At 41.6% G+C, this 13956-nt stretch overlaps 1 long non-coding RNA gene across 1 annotated transcript; it reads left to right on the top strand.

The window, feature by feature from the left end:
- The first annotated feature begins 1121 nt into the window (after positions 1-1121).
- On the top strand, positions 1122-2121 carry LOC122990601. The gene is made up of 2 exons (XR_006405418.1): positions 1122-1744; positions 1827-2121. It is a non-coding gene; the product is annotated as an uncharacterized LOC122990601 (long non-coding RNA).
- The last annotated feature ends 11835 nt before the right edge of the window (positions 2122-13956 follow it).

A 13956-nucleotide genomic window follows, 5' to 3' on the forward strand; every position in this document is an offset into this window, starting at 1 on the left:
CAGTTACACACATCCTTCTCTCAATTAGAAACGTCCCTGTTTCACCATATACAGAACCAAAAAAAAACAACAATATAACACACAGGGAGGACACTCCTGTGACACCATTTTTCCTGTTTTTCTCTTTTTAGACCCCAAAAGGATAATTATCTGACTTCAACATCCCAGCAGAGACTGGTGTACCCCCATGTGCAGTATTTAGACCCATATATTATATGCCATAAAAAATTTCTGAAACATTAAAACTTATAAAACAAGCGTAAGGGGAAACTAAAAACATAAAAACTGAGCAACCACTGATTACACTGAATGTCATGAACTGTAAATCCCTTAAACAGCTAATAATTGAGTTATAAATTCACTGCAACAGTGTATTCCAGCATACCACAACAACACTCCAGCGAAGCCTCCAAGGTAGGATGGGACTAGGGATGTGCATAGGGCCCAGTATTTGTATTTGTATCTGTATTTGTTGAGGGAGCAAAATTATTTGTATTTGTATTTGTATTCAAATAAAAGTGGAAAGAGACTCAAAAATCCTGTTTTGTGTTTATTACGCTTTTAATTAAGGTCCCCACACCCACTCTAGAACTGGACTCTCCCAGATCACAGATGACTGCACTGACTACTGAGCTAAATTTTTATTCATTGCCTCACTGCAAACCGACCTCTACCTATTTATACACCCATAACAGCACACCATATAACGTGTAGGGAAAAACTTCAAAGGCAATTATTGCTTTGCACTATTCATTTATTGCCTATTTTTTACAACCTAACTGTGGAAAGGAGAAAGGGAACAACAGGTTATGGGGAGTCCCTTGGGAACGCCTCATGTGTGTCAGTAGCTCAGCTTTATCTCTGGGGAACACCCCCAACTCCGGGAGTGATGTCCAAATTAGAAAATGTGCATCATGTAACAGGTGGATGTGACTCTCCTCATTGAGACCTGCTGATAGACGTAACAGTGGAATGGAGCAGAGGAGAGTGGAGCAGAGAGGAGAGACTGAAATAGTAATGTAACCAACCTGCACGCTGGTATTTGACATAGTTTTTTTTTCTTCCTGAAAACAAATAATTTTTAAAATATTTGTATGAAACAAATATTCGTAAAAAACCCACTATTTGTGCTTTGTCAAATTTTTTCTGAAAATAGTGTTAGCTCATCCCGGGAAACGTGTCACACTGAGCTTGTGATGGAAAAATAAGTTGAAATTGTGAAAATGCCTTTTTCGTGTTTTTATTTGTATGCTGTCTTTTTATTTCACTTCACGTTTGGGTTGTCACCTTTACTTGGATTTCTGTGTTAACGATTGCCTTTTTATTCTTAATCATTTGGTGTGTTTTTAATGTATTTATTTGTGTGTTTTAAGTATTGAACTTTGCATGAAAACTGAACTGGACAGTAATGATTCTGGGAGAGACACATCTCCAGTCATGCTACTAATTACAGAGCGACAGGTGTAGCAGCGCTGCATACAATTGGTCAGGACGCTTCTTATACAGAGAAAGCTGAAGAACACGATGCAAATCACATGAACACTGCCCAGTTTGGGGAAGAGCCCAGAAACAGAGTACGGAGCAGTCCGACAGACCAGCAAGTGACCCAGGAGTTGCCATGGTAGTACGTGCAGAAGCCAGTGTCCCCCAATGCAGCTTCACTTGGGCCTGGGTCGGCAGTTGATTAGCTGTTGCCCAGTGAGTATCCTCTGGCATTTGAGTGGCGAGCACAGATGCAGACAAGGTAGTGTCGTAGCTGGAGACAGGATTGTTAATCTTGCAGTGGGGAATACTCTCCTTGCCCTGGTGTCTCCGCTCTTCCGCAGATCCGACGGGGTTGGAGTGGCCTGGCAGCCGACATGGAAGGAGCTGGAAACGGAATCGGAGCATCAAAGGCAGAAACATGGACACAGGAGAGTAGTCGCTGGACTGAACATGGACTTCATGGACCTTGCTGCTATGCAGTATTTTTTAGATTCATTTTATTGCATGTTTGTGTTTATTCTTTTTTAGTGGTTTACTCGTACTGTTATTTGTTCACTTAGTGGCCTACTGTTTTTATCTTGGAAGGTACCATTCTATGTATTAACTTTAGAATTGAATTAAAATCTGATTCACATCGAGTTTTAGACTCCTGCCTGATTTTTTTTTTACTCTGCTCCTCTGATTTTTAAGTAACCTGTGAGCCTTATAGAGTCCTAGGACTCTAAATTAATCCTTAGGTGGTGTTGTCTGCTCTTTACTTGTATCATCCTTAAATTTTACCAGGTGTTTTAAGGGGTAGCCCTACTGTTCAAAGCTGGGTTCAGCCACAAAATCACCAACATATTGCTGGCGCCAACACGTCAAGACAAACTCAGTCAGCAGCAAACTAAACTTAATGTTAGCAACCATTGGCTCCAGTCAGGGGAAATGCACACATAGTTTTTATTTAACCAAGCTGACAACACAGACAACTTTGCAATTTTGCTGGATGATTTACCTGAGGGTTGACTCTTGGTATACTTCCAAGTTTGAGATTGCCTTGCCTTTCTGAAAATATCCCATGTTGTTTACATTTTTTTTGTTTATTATATACAGATTAGCAGCTACACACACACACATGCTCCGTTCAGTATCACGTCAGCACAAGCAGGGGAGCAAAAATACCAACCACGCTCACATGAGGAAACCAGTTATTTGACATATTTTTGGGTTGTTTTTTTTTTCAGAAAACACATTTTTTTTAAATATTTGTTCAGAATAAATATTCGTTAAAAACCCACTACTTGCGCTTTGCTGAAAACCGTATTTGGAGTCAGCTCCACCCCTAATGTTTAGAGGCGTTATATATGCAAAAGCAACCTGTTTCACATATGTTACCATTTGCCCCCATGAGAAAGTAACATCTTGGCCAGCTGATTAATCTGAGTCCTGTTGTGACGCTTCACCACACCATCAGACTTGGGGTTGTAGGCAGTGTTGCATGTCTTTTTTATCCCCAACCATTGGCAGAGGCTCTGAATTACCTCTGCTTCAAACTGGTGGCCCTGATCATTGCAGAATTTCCATGATCCCATGCGCTAACACATAATCCTCAAACAGGCAATGAGCCACCGTGGGAGCTATCTGGTTTTCAGGACATACAGGATAACAAACTTTGTGAAGCAGTCCTCCACTGTTTCCACAACCAAGATGTATCTATTCCCTCGTGAAGTCAACAGCAGCTCCAGGATGTCTGTGGCCACCCTTTGCATTAAGTGGCTAACCTGGGACTCCCTAATGGGTGCCCTCTGCCTGGGGACCGGACACCTGTGGGTCTGACAGGCCCTGCATTGTTCACACCACTGTCTAATGTCTCCCAACATGAAAGGCCAGTAGTAGGATTGCCCAGCTGTTTCCCACACACGTTCAGCCAAAAAATGTGCAGCTGCTAAAGAAGCTCCGGCACCATGGATAAGGGGACCACAACTTAAATTTGCCTTTCCCCCTTGGGTGAAGACTGTCCAACACAGCAATCCCTTATTGACCGATAGACAGTTAAGCTCAGTTCATAGCTTCCTCAGGCTGGCTGAAGACCCCCTGTCACTGTCACTGTTACAGAGAAAATAGAGAGAACAGGCAGGAACCTGGTCCATTCTTGCCCTGTCTGGGGACAGAGAGCAGTCTGGTGTCCCCACAGAGGCAACAGTGTGCATACGAGCCAAAGAGACATCCAGATCAATTGGGTCAGGAGAAACAGGCCGGCGGGACAGTGGGTTGGCATTTTTATAGCGGGAGTCATCCTTGTGAACCATGACCCAATCAAACAGGTCCAGCTCCAATACCCACCTACTTCTCTGTGCAGTGGGGTAATTATCAATAGCCATGTGCCTGAGGCCCAGCAGAGGGCAATGGTCTGTTATGATAGAGAATGCAGGTAGTCCAACATAGTGTTTGAATTCGCTCACAGCCCACACTATGGCCCATAGCTCCCTGTCAGAAGTGGACCATCACTTCTGTGTATGCATGAGGGCCTGGCTAGGGTAGGCTACAACTTTCTCAAATCCCTCATCATCCTGTGCCAGCACCGCTCCAACCGAGTCCTTAGAAGTGTCAGTGTATACCTTGAAAGGAAGTGCAAAGTCAGGCACTTGCTTGACGTAGGTGAAAGCCACCTCACACTCAGCCATCCACATAAAGGGTACATTTACGGAGACCACATGGCCTCAAAAGATGACATGGTCCCTGGCAAACTGGCATTTCCTGGGATTGAGCTTCAGGCCCGCAAGCTGCATCTTGGACAGGACTTCCTGGACAGGTGTAGGAGGTGATCCTCAAACAACTGTAGATCAGTATATCATCAAAGTATACGATGTAGATGTGCCAAGGCAGTCCCCTTAGGATGAGCTCCATTGTGCGCTGAAATGTGGCAGGAGAATTGGTCAGACCCATAGGCATGGCCCACCACCGGTACAAGCCCCTGCCTGTTATAAAGGCTGCTTTCACTCGGTCCTCCTTGGCCACTTCTACTTGCCAGTAGCCATTTGAAATGTCCAGGATGAACCAGCCATGGCATCAAGGCTGTCATCCATTTGGGAGGGGGTGTGAATCTTTGATAATCACAGAGTTGAAATGATAGTCAATGCAGAATCTTCACTGTTCCCCTTCCTAACTAGCACCACAGGGGATGCCCAGGGGCTGCAACTCTCCTTCACAGCCCCAGCAGACCAGCCACTTCACGTTCAGTCTCAGCTCATTTCTCATTGCCTGTATTTCTGTCCGACAGGTTGAAAACACCAGTAAACCTCTGCAACAGTTCTGACAGCTCTGCCCTCTGTTGTGCTGTGATAGGTGACTCGTCCAGGGAGACAGGGCCTGCAAAAGCTGGCGGTGTGGCTACATGTGTGTCCAACTGGGTAAAATTCACCCAGGTGCAACCTCTGTTTGAGCCCAACCACCTCCCCTGTGGGATTGCGGAGGCAGGCTAATGTCACACTATTCACTGTGTGAGCAACCACCAGTCCTGTTGACTCCCTAATGTTAGGTTTCAGATACCCCTCAAAGTCTGTGGCAGGCAAACCAGCATCACCACAGGAAAAAACTTCACTGGCACCAGGGCCTCACTTGGCGGGAATGGTCATGACATCAGTGGCAGACATGTTACAGCATTCAGAAACCAACTCACCACCATAAAGAAGGGGCACAGTTACATCCTATAACTCTAACACGCCCCACCCCAAGTCGAGCAGCACATGATTCTTGGTTAGAAAGTCCAGGCCAAGCAGAACACTCTGGGTGGATTCCCTCAGCATATGGAAAGTGTGCTGCCAGCAGGTGGGGCACAGGTGGAAGGTAACCTCGATGGTGACCAGCGTATCCAACATTTGTCCATTTACTGCACGGGAGTCAATATACTTCATTATACTTCATTCTAAGGGACCGGTTCTGCAGGGCGGGGACTTACATATTGAAGTCTACACTAATTAATGACACAGACCTGAGTCTGCTAATATGGACACTTCAGGGTATTCCACCACTAATGTAAGATGTTGGGCGGTCACCATGGTTCATACAAGCAGTGTCCTTGGAAATGTTATGCTATAAGGGGCCCTCAGTCGAAGAGGTTGGTTTGGGCCTCAACACCAGCTACCAACTGTTTCCCCGATGGCTGCTGTCAGCGTCCTGCTGCTGCGACAGAAAACGCACATCATGCCTCCTCGGCTCCTCCTCACGTTTGGCACACCACCCCAGACTACAGCTCCTGCCCCTTGGCAGCTTAGATGTGGGGGACATCCCTGGACACCCCACGTAACAGGTAGCCCCCCCTGAGATGGAAACTGCTCATGGTCGGGATAGTGACTCTGGTGTCCATCGCGGGAGCCCCTCAACTGACATTCTCTCTCACTACAGTTACAATTACAGCGTCCTCCAGAGGGTTAGTGGAATTTTTGCTCCCTCCTGTCAGTGTTCAAGGATACAGATGGACTCTCGCCCAGGTAGGCGCCTGCATAGGCACTTACAGTCTCTGCAAGGCCACCCTAGCATTCTCAAATTGCCACAGTCAAAGCATCCTCCAGGTCAGCGGGATGGCTCCAGGCTGGCAAGAAAGTCTCAAAACTTCTCCCTCTGTGTGATGTCCCCGTAGTCTGGGAATGCCTCCACAACCAGCCGGCTCACATAAACAGCATTCACCTCCCTCAACAGGAGCGTGGACACAAGCTGAAAGGCTAGTCCTGAAGTGGTCCATTAACCCTATCTGTCCAAACACCACTCTGAGTCTCTCTTTAACAGCACAATAATCTGATTTGACTGCAGCAGGAAGGCTGTCCGATAGCAGAAAAGCCAACTTGCTGAGGCGATTAGGGAGAATCTTCACCAGCTCACCACTGCAGTTGCTGCCACTTCCCATAGTTGCGTTGACGGTCACCTCCAACTGCTTCACCCAGCTGAGAAAACTCTGGTTCCTGTCACCAGCGAAGGGAGTGGAAAGGTCAACCTTGACATCCCTGCCAGTGGAGTGTCTGTCGAACATCTCCGTGCCGGGTTTAAAAGGGTCCTCTCCACACCATGTTTGTAATGTAGTTGTGCACTGTCTTTGAAGCTCTGTTTGGGGTTAGCCAGCTAGCTATACTGGGGCAACTAAGCTAATAAAACAGTGCTAATAATAGCTTGACACATTGTAGAAGACCACCACTGCCACCATGTAACCGGGCGTCCTGGGTTCGCCTAGCTGTGTGAACTTAATAAAAAACAATAAACAGGGCGTGAGATGTTACAGCATGTCCAGCAGCAACTGCTTCCTCTTTATTGTGACACTCACAACACATGCTCAACAGCGGAAGTCCACCAACTATATATCCTGTCCTACAGCAGCACAGTACCTTGCATACAGAAGCACATAGTAAACATAGAACAGTCTGTTACAGAGACAATCAATATCCTCATTTATATATCCCTACAAAGTTGATAAACATGTTTCCAAAAATGTCAAACTATCCTTTACAGAGTTGCTGTTATTGTAGCCTTCATTTCTGGATCAATTTTGTTTTGTGGTGATTTATTTCTTTAAGCTACAGCAGCTACGACAGAATTTAACATGAAAAAAGAATAAAAATATCGAGTTTTAGTAGCAGCTCCACAGAAATGGTAAGAAACCTTTCTCTCTAGACTCACTATTTTGCCCAATGAAAATCATACAACAAGAAATGCAGGCTGAAGCCCACATTGATTTCTGCATTGATTCCTGTCTATAATGCAACTGTGACTCATGGGTTCTCTATAGTTTTTTTCTCTATAGATTCTCTTGCTGTCTTGCGGTTGCACATAAAACAACTGGATGCAACACGTCCAGGCAAGATTGTCAAAACTCATTATTTGGAAATATTGGAAATTTCTAACCAGAGTCAACCAGGTTAAGTTATACTTCATCAACTAACTCTTGGAACGCATTTATCATCACAGATTGATATGTGTACAGTGTCAGACAAACCAAGGATACAATTTTCCTTTGTGTCTGTGTGTGTGTGTGTGCGTGTGTGTGTGTTTCTGGGTGTGTGTGAGTCAGTGTTTGCAAGTGCGCTAGCATGTAGGTCTCTGTATGATCTCTTGCCCTCCGGGCTGTAATTAATTAGAGTTGCAACAAGGCCTGATTAGGATTCCTCTGTGATTCACAACCTCAGCGACCTTTCCATCCAGCCTGCAGAACTGATCCCGACCTAATGCCATTGCTCCTATTGCAATGTGTGCACTGCTCATTTAGCTGCTTGTCAAACATGTACTTTACACCTACAGGACCAGTCATGGAGACTGCACAATTACTATTTAGAAAAGTAGGATGTTCTAAGAAAAATAATTAAATAAAAATGACGAAATAAGAATGACTCATCCCTCACATGAATGTGGTTATGGTTTAATAGATACATGGTTTATTAATGTGATTCAGCAAAAACAGCAAATCCCTCTTTGCATTCTGCTGTGCAGCTGCCACAGGGGGATATCTTGAACACCACAGCCTCTTGTCCTTGGCCACTAAGGATTACTTCCACTAGCCAGCTATTGAAATTGTTTTCTTTGATCTCACATTTCCAAATTAGGATTCTAATTCACACTATGAAAAATTAATTACCATTTTCTAGGGTTTCAAAGAGAACGAGTATGATTAGATCCACACATTACGTATTACGTATGTTAAACAGAAGCTTTCTTTTCTTTCTTGGGGACATTTTTGTTGCTTGGTCAGGGTGCGGAGTGTTGAATTAGTGATGACCTTCATGGCGTGACTCACTTAAAGAGACTGTCTAAAAGTCAGAGTCTAGTTTAAGAGGGCGCTGCACTGCTAATACAAATGGTGCTTCAGCAATTATTCAACAGTCCGGCTGAAGAACTAGATTTAAAAGAGATTTGTAGAATCTCCAGTCCTGCTGTTACACTTGAAGAGGGATTTATATATATATATATATATATATATATATATATATATATATATGTGTGTGTGTGTGTGTGTGTGTGTGTGTGTATGTGTATGTATATGCATAACATGTTGTCAGAGAAGAGGAAAAACACAGTCATACTATCTGTTATAATATTTTTTTCTCCGTAGAGAGGGAAGGTTAAACTCAGCATGCCATGTTACCTCCAGAATCTTAACATCTTCATATCATCCCATTCTGACAGGGAAGGGAAAAAACACATTTATAAACCAGAAAGAGACTTTGGTACACATCCAGTGAAATGACGGATATATTATTTGTGCAGCCTTTTCAAGTCAACATGATTTTAACAACTTAATTGACAGGCAGATGAACAACCACTGTCTACATACAGTACTAGTCAAAAGTTTGGACACACATTCCCATTTAGTTAAATTAAGTGTGTCCAAACATTCAACTGTTATTGTATCTCTGTGGCCATGTCGTCCTGACAACTGCATGACTGCAATAATGGGAATAATGTGAATGGGAATAATTGTACTGTTTATCCATTTTTGATGGAGTTGTTCATTTGAGTGTTTTCGTTTTATCTGAGAGAGCAAAGTTTCATTCAACTCAAGAGCTTTGATCACTCGCACATGCCTTTACCCTTCACTGTACCCTTCAAACAACTACTCTTATTGTTCTTGCTAATTAATGATGTTTCTTTCAGTATTTAATTTATATATGACAATTAAGTGCCTTTCTATCTCCAACAGATTTCCAAGTGTTTAACTTCTTTGTCTATTTCAATAAGCGATATTTAGGTATGTAATTAATTTCTTTTGCTGGAAACACAATTGATTCATTAAAAGGAGAGGATTCTCCTTATCATTTTCCCAGAAGGTTTGCACCCACAATTTCCTGTTCTATTTCAAGCATATAAACTGTTCATTTGAGGACAGTCCCAATCAGGACACATTTAATGATAATGGTGGACTCTCACTAAGCTATTCAAAGTTAGTTGACCTTACGAAATTGAAATGAAAGGAAATTAATTTTCATTGAAATTAACAATATGCTTAACAACCAATGGCAATTTAGTAAAGCTTGAAAGGTTTTCCATTGCCTCATGTATGAGTATTCTGAAACCACAAGACTATTTCACACAGTGTACATCTATTGATTATCATAGACAGTGAAGAAGCCCTGATTTGATTGTAGAACTGTTTAGTGAATAATAATGATTTATTTCATTATTTTTTAGATATTCAGCAAAATGATTTTTTTTCCTAAGATGATCCACTCTGTGGTGATTCAGAGTGTAATAGTTTGGGGTTGGTGGGGGTTGAAATAAGGAGAAAGAAAGACTCCTTCTCTGAAGCCATTACAGGACAATAGATATTGATTCCTGTTGCACCACACATTGGAATACTCTATGGTGATCCATTTATCTGTTAATTTGTCTGCGACCAAAGGTGGAGAGCCAAAGCGGACGAGAGACAATACACCAAAGTCTACACAACATTTTATAAACTAATTAATCAATGTTAGGCCTTAGCAGAGGCCAAAAACAGGCCTGCCTGAGAACTGCAGAAGAGCAACACTGCCACCTACTGCCGCTCTGCTCCAGTTCATTAAAAAGTAAGAAGGGGCTTTGGCACCAACACTGGCATTAAGATGAGAAAACAGGCCTTGCCAAACGCTGTCATATTGTGTTTTCTGGTTAAAAGAGACGACTACTGATTCAGCTGTTGTGAAGCTGAGGGAGATGAGCATATGGCCACAGTAACTAATACAGAATTCGCCAAGCAATGATAATTATAATTCACAGATTTAATAGAGATAGAAAGTTTGGCTTGAGAAGCGTTCAAGGTTAGTGTATGATTTAAGCAGCATACATGGATTAAATCCTGTTGTTGGTAATGCTGAAATCAATTGCCAGCAACCTTTAAAGCAATCTGTTGGAATTACTCTTTTTCCCATGAAAAAAATATATAAAATCATCTGAACAGACTCAACATATTGTATATTGAGCTGCCCTGGTTTCTAGGTGCACTAGGGAAAATAGTTTTATTGCATGTTATATCTATTCTACTCTATTCTATATTATGAGTGTTAACACTAATGCTCTCCTGGACTGCTCATGTTCTACACGGTCTAAAGAATTCTGGTACCATGCACACTGACTAATACTGATACTAAAATGCTACATTTGAATAAAGTGTTATTATCTTGAAGTGTTAAAGCTCATTTTCTACCTTTGTAGCTTAGGCTTTATACTCAAATTAAGTATAAATTTAACACAGTTAAATCTCCCACAGACCCCACTACTCTATGTATAAAAAATAATAATGGTTGCAAAATCAACCAATTTTTTTACTGTTTAAATATTTTTTTCTTTTCCTCTGACATTATTAAAACTCAATATGTCGAAAAGTATTAGAGTGGTATCCCCTCCCTTGCCATAAACTGGGCTTGCACATGTGATGAAGGTGACAAAATACAGACACTAGCATGAAGTATTATTATTTTACCAAATAAGGAGATATTTCCTGTTTTGTAAGTCACATGGGCTATGCTTGAACAAGTATATATTTGTTTTGTTTGCTTAAAAGTCATTAACAGATGGGTAAATCTACACTATATTATCCTACATAGTGACATTACTTATGTTTGGGGTCAGTTATACCCCAGAGAAGTCTATTGTAACTCCCCGTTAGACATTTCATGAAACTGTTATAAAATTCCAATAAGAGAAATTCAAATTTTTGGAGGCAGAATTTGGGAGGGGTTGTGCTGCGTATAAAGCACTGTCAACAACAGTCACACACATAAAGCATATAAAAATCCATTATATTGTGTAATTTTCTGTAGTGGACATCTGAAATATGTCATCCTTTCAAAATCATGTTTATAAGCAATGTTCACAAAAATAGGGAAAGTCATGAAGTATCAAGCTGAGAAACATTGCTACGAATATTTTTGGAGCTTTTAAGCTTTTAAAACAGAACATTGGGGTTAATGAAACAAAAGCTCACCTTTGCCAGTATGGTAACTACTCAGTATTCTCCTACATATTTCCAGGAATTATACATCAGGAAATCCCACTGAAGGAATAATTCAAAGAGGTCCATTTTCAAAGGTAAATATGTCAGACATTAAAAGGTTCTTTTGAAGTGAAATGAAACTGAATTTTAATGCAGTGCCATCCTCCACCTATTTCTGCAGGTTATTGCAGGTTAAATTGATTAAGGATCAGTGGAAACTTATTTGTACTTCATGTGCCTCTCGAGGCTGATGGGAACTTCAGCAAATGTCATGCATCTTTATCAACAATAATGATATGATTACTTCCAAATCCTCAAAGCATTTGTTGATGTTTAAAGCGGTGTGTCATCATAATACTAACAAGCCACAAAAATATATTTAGCTTATCCTCAGTCTTGGCACGAGTTCATGTATCACTATCGTAACACACAGGCCATTGGAAGTAGTTTATGTCCTGCAGCATCTGTAGCAGTGATTAAATGGCAAGTGACTCTCAGTTAATTAATCAGGGACACTTGCCTTACCAGCTTATATACTTCTATATGGCTTATAATCTATACTGATCTGTATTTGTTTTTTATATATTTGATGCTATAATCAATATTTTAATATTAACAATGTATCAGATGACTACATGTACTTGAAAGGGAGTGTTATCACTCTCACCTCACTGTTTTATTTTCATGGCCCCCACTCTCATCAACCTTGTTTTCCATCCTCAGCATAAAGCTGTTTTCAGTGAAAAGCTCTGACTAAGTCACTGTATGCTTCTTGCCCAGCACCAAAAGCCTGACACAGCTAATAATTAGCAGGTGAACACAGTAAAGCATTTAGCATCTAAAGAGCCAGATTTTGAAAGAACTCATTGTTGTGTACTGAAAATTGCCCGTAAGGTGTGCCCATATAAAAGCTCAGCTGCTACCCCTCTCCTTAATCTACAATGTAACGACTACAGCCTAACCTAAGATGGTTATTATTTCAAAGTCTACATTGCATTATTATTATCATAGCTTGGTGGCCACCTTGATGATGTAGCATCACATGATATGGAGCCAAGTATGGTGTTGCCACTGTCCTGAAGCTGTCCTGGAGGGAATAAAACCTATTTTCTCTTACCATGAGGGACGTGGTCCAACATAAACACACAATTTTCTGCCAATGTTAGAAGAATTTTGGTTATTTTGACATGAGAGACATCCTGTAATTATGTTTTTGTCTGTTCTCTTCTTACTGGTTTGAAGTATGTTGGGTTAATTTGGGAAAAGGCGATGTCACATACTTCAGTGCACCAATCACAGATTAGCAACATTTGAATCAGGATGTGATGACAGTTGGTGCTTTGTTTGCTTAGGTTTTCAAGCTGCTGTCAATCAAATCTGATCAAACTACTTTGTGAGAGCAAAACACCTAATAAATGATTGCTAAGGATGTTTTTTCCAAACTTTAACATCGATTGTTGTTGTTTTTAATAATTTAAGTTTTCTGGGGCTTTAAACACAAACATCTCTCCTTGTATACATACATATATATATACCAAAGCCATACCTACACTCATCAAGATGATGAAGAGTTGACTTTATTTATAAGCTTGTGATGGTACAGGGACTATCTGTTCTTCATAGCTGATTTACATACAGATGACTTAGGAAGAACTTTACTCACAAACTTCCTGATGGATGTACAAATAGCTGGTGTGACCCAGTCCAGGACAGGCCAGACTTCAGTGACTGCTGAGCGCTGCCTGCTGTGAGAAATACTATTGAACTTCTTCAGGCACATTCTTCTTGTAGTATAGTCATGTTAGTGTTTTATATTCATCACTGTCCAATTTCCCTGTGGGTGAGACAGAACCCCCCTCCCCGAGAATGGCTAGATCTCCCATGGCAAGTCTACACCCTCCATTTCCTCTGGCTCCAGGCACACATGGTGTATAAATGTCCCGTCTCATACCCTTGCCCACCAGTGAGCTAAAGCTCCTCTGACCAAAATACTCATTGTGTCTTGATGCTCTCCTTCTGCTTGTCCACTGGCTGTGAACACTCAAGTCTGAGAAGTGGTTTAGCACAGTGGCATCCTGTCCAACACTACTTTGCTATGCAGTGTACTATATTTGCGTCTACATGTATGTGTGACCAAGGGCTAACTGGTTAAAACATACAGTGTTTTGCTAGCTTTGCATAAGAGTGATTAACACATGTGAGTTTTTCTCATTCCCATATTATTTGAAAAGACCAACAGAGAGTGAAATTGTGAGTAGGGAAGCAAGAAATGAACCACTGCTAGGCAGAGAATTACTGTTGTTCCAGTTTGAATCTATGAAAGGTCAAGACAGCCAAATGTTCAACATCCATGGAGAGACTTCCTTTTGCAAGGGAAAGAAGGCTTTGCAGTTTCAGAGAAGAGTAGGGATGTGTTCCACCCTTCATTCCTCTCCCACACACACACACACACCTGCATACAAGCTTTAATTCTTCAATTGTAACTTCTCCTGAGGCACTGGTGTCACGCTCCAATTTTTATTTGTATATTGTTGGAC

The sequence above is a fragment of the Thunnus albacares genome, chromosome 10 (assembly GCF_914725855.1).
Source record: "Thunnus albacares chromosome 10, fThuAlb1.1, whole genome shotgun sequence".
In the NCBI taxonomy this organism is placed as follows: Eukaryota; Metazoa; Chordata; class Actinopteri; order Scombriformes; family Scombridae; genus Thunnus; species Thunnus albacares.